The following is a 4,140-nucleotide window of genomic DNA, read 5'->3' as shown; positions in this document are numbered from 1 at the left end:
GAAGAGATCTCTAGTCTTTCCCATTCTGTTGTTTTCATCTATTTCTTTGCATTGATCGCTGAGGAAGGCTTTCTTATCTCTTCTTGCTATTCTTTGGAACTCTGCATTCAGATGTGTATGTCTTTCCTTTTCTCCTTTGCTTTTCACTTCTCTTCTTTTCACAGCTATTTGTAAGGCCTCCCCAGACAGCCATTTTGCTTTTCTTCATTTCTTTTCCATGGGGATGGTCTTAATCCCTGTCTCCTGTACACTGTCATGAACCTCAGTCCATAGTTCATCAGGCACTCATCTATCGGATCTAGGCCCTTAAATCTATTTCTCACTTCCACTGTATAATCATAAGGGATTTGATTTAGGTCATACCTGAATGGTCTAGTGGTTTACCCTACTTTCTTCAATTTAAGTTTGAATTTGGTAATAAGGAGCTCATGATCTGAGCCACAGTCAGCTCCTGGTCTTGTTTTTGTTGACTGTATAGAGCTTCTCCATCTTTGGCTGAAAATAACATAATCAATCAAATGGAAAGGTATTCAGAAAACATCCTGGTCCCAATGAAGATGAAACTGACATAATGTTGAACTGACTCTGCCTGACTCTGCATCTTTCACTTCTGTAAATATTCAACTCAGGGTATAAAAGCTCCCTTTGAAAATAAAGCTGCAGACCTGGCTTCATCAGAGCTTGGTCTCTCCATGTCGTTCTCTCTCTCTCTCTTTCTTTTTTCAGGCTGATCCCCTGAAGTTCAGAGGCTCTCTGAGTTTACTTTCCTGCCCAGGCTTCTAAGACCCAATTGAGAAAGCGCTCTGCATTTTCACTCCATCGAGAGGGCGCCTGTGGCCTCCGTGAACAGAGCAAGTCCCATGTCGGGGGTTTTATTGGCTTTCTGTGTAAACCAAGGAATATCAGCCTCTTTCTCTCTCCTTTACTTTCTTTCTTGCTGACGCCGTTCATCCTGAGGGTATACCTGGATCCTGCTGGGGCTGGACCCCGGTAATGGACCTAACATTCCAGGTTCCTATGCAATATTGTTCTTTATAGCATCAGACTTTACTTCCATCACCAGTCACAACTGAGCATTGTTTTTGATTTGGCTCAATCTCTTAATTCTTTCTGTAGTTATTTCTCCACTCTTCTCTAGTAGCATATTGGGCACCTGCCGACCGGAGTTCATTGTTCAGTGTCCTATCTTTTTGCCTTTTCATATTGTTCATGGTGTTCTCAAGGCAAGAATACTGAAGTGGTTTGTCATTCTCTTCTCCACTAGACCACGTTTTGTCAGTACTCTCCACTATGACCTGTCTGTCTTGGGTGGACTTACAGGGCATTGGTCATAGTTTCATTGAATTAGACAAGGCTGTGGTCCATGTGATCAGTTTGATTAGTTTTCTGTGATTGTCGTTTTCATTCTGTGTTTCCTCTGATGGATAAGTATAGGAGGCTTATGGAAGCTTCCTGGTGAGGGAGACTGACTATGCGGGCAACTGGAACTTATTCTGATGGGTGGGGCCATGCTCAATAAATCTTTAGTCCAAGTTTCTGTTGATGGGCAGGGCTGTGTTCCCTCCCTGTTTTTTGACCTGCGACCAAACAATGACAGGTGTAATGAAGATAATGGTGACCTCTTTCAAAAGCTCTTTTGCATGCACTGTTGTATTCAGTGCATGCAGAAGGCCATTGTCAAACCACATCTCTGCTGGAGATTCCTGGACATTCACAGACAAGTCTTTATTAACACAAAACAAACACAAATGTATCACAAGATGTTAAAATTTACCAAAACTAATGAACACAAATCCTTATAGACCATACCTGCCTGGTATAATTCCAAGTTGAGAGAAATGTAAAAAACCTAATAATGCAGTATTATATCATAAGTACAGGAAATTGACTGTAGTGCATACTGTACTACTGTCATAATTTTGTGCTACCTCCTGTTGCTGTTGTGGTGAGCTTGAGTGCTGTGAGTATCCACTTAAAACACGACATGATACTAATCGTCTCCATGTGAGTTGCTAATCTCTCCAATAAACTGGGTACCACAATATAAAGTGATATGTACCACTTCTTGTGTTTTTTTCATCATATTTAGTTCAATATCTTGAATAGTAACACCATTAGACTCCTACGAAATACTACTAGTAATGCTGGAAGTGCTCCTAAGAAGCAGAGAATAGTCATGACCTTACAAGAAAAAATTGAATTGCTAGGTACCTACTGAAGACTGAGGTCTGTAGCTATAGTTGCTTGCCATTTTAAGATGAATGAATCCGATGTAAGGACTATTATTTTTTAAAAAAGAAATTCATGAAGCTGTAGCTTGTAGCTATGCCAGTAGGCACTAAACTTTGCATTTTTGTGAAATGCCTTATCTGATATTAAAAATTCATTTTTTTACTGGGTGAAGGATTGCCAGGAGAAAGACATATCTATACATTCTAATACGATTTGAGAAAAAGTGAAGTCATTATATTACAACTTTAAGCAAAAGGAAGGTAAAGGATTGAAAACTGGTGAATTTGATGACAGCAAAGAATGGTTTCATAATTTTAGAAAGAGTTTTGGCTTAATAAGTTTCAAGATAACAGGAGAAGCAGCTTTTGATGATTAAGAAGCAGCAGAGGAGTTCAAAATGCCAAAAAAAAATCATTGAAGAGAGAGGACATCTGTCTGAACCAGTTTTTAATGCAGATAAAAGTACCCGATTCTGGGGAAAAAAAATCACAAACGATATTTATTAGTGAGGAATGGAAGTGAGAACCAGAATTTAAGGCAGGAACAGATAGGCTCACCCTACTGTTTTGTGCTAATGTATTCAGATTTATTACTTATAAAACTACTAATCCCCAAGATTTAAAGCGAAAATATAAACTTCAGCTGTAAGCCTTCAGGTTGTATAGCAAGAAGGACTAAACAAGTAGCCTTTTCTTTTCTGCATTGGTTCCATGGATGCTTTGGTGCTAAAGTAGGAAGTACCATGCAGGTATGCTCTAACTTTTTTTTTTTTTTTTAAACCGGACAGTGTCCCTGGCCTCCTGTAACTCCATGAGTTAAATACCAAAAGTGTCTACTTGCACCCTTAACACAACATCTCTATTTCAGCTCCTAGATCACGAGGCATATTGATCTTTAAGGCTCATTACACATGATATTCTACAGAAAATATTGTCAGTGATATGGAAGAGAACTCTGACAGAGACAATATCCTGAAAGTCTGAAAGGATTATAACACTGAAGATGCCATCATTGTTATAGAAAAAGCTGTGAACGACATCAGGCCTGAAATAGTAAATTTCTGCTGTAGAAACTGTGTCCAGATGCTGTACATGACTTCACAAGATTTATAGCAGAGCCAATCAAGAAAATCATGAAAGATATTGAGGATAGGGCAAGTGGTGAAGTGGTTATTTTGTTTCAAGATATGGAAGTTGGAAAAATTCAAGAACTGCTAAATACCACAACAAAGGAATTAACAGAAGATTTGATGGAGATGAGTGGTTCTGAATCAGTGCCAGATGACAAGGAAGGATGCAGACCTTCAAAGAAGTGCTAGAGACAAGTGACATTAGGCAATTGGGCAAAAGGACTCCAATAATTTAAGACTGCTTTTGACTTCTTTTATGACATGAACCCTTCTATTATTAGGTTGGCTAGAAATTTCTTTCCAGTTTTTCTGTACACTGGTATGAAACTAAGCCATGCCCATGGGGCAACCCAAGATGGGCAGGTCATGGTGGAGAGATCTGACAGAATGTGGTCCACTGGAGAAGGGAATGGCAAACCACTTCAGTATTCTTGCCTTGAGAACCCCATGAATAGTATGAAAGGGCAAAATGATAGGATACTGAAAGAGAAACTCCCCAGGTGAATAGGTGCCCAATATGCTACTGGAGATCAGTGGAGAAATAACTCCAGAAAGAATAAAGGGATGGAGCCAAAGCAAAAAGAATACCCAGCTGCGGATGTGACTGGTGATAGAAGCAATGTCCGATGCTACAAAGAGCAATATTGCATAGGAACCTGGAATGTCAGGTCCATGAATCAAGGCAAATAGGAAGTGGTCAAACAAGAGATGGCAAGAGTGAATGTTGACATTCTAGGAATCAGCGAACTAAAATGGACTGGAATGGGTAAATTTAACTC

This window comes from Bison bison, unplaced genomic scaffold (genome assembly GCF_000754665.1).
Source record: "Bison bison bison isolate TAMUID 2011002044 unplaced genomic scaffold, Bison_UMD1.0 scf7180017864062, whole genome shotgun sequence".
Lineage (NCBI taxonomy): Eukaryota > Metazoa > Chordata > Mammalia > Artiodactyla > Bovidae > Bison > Bison bison.
Note: the sequence above shows the minus strand (reverse complement) of the source record.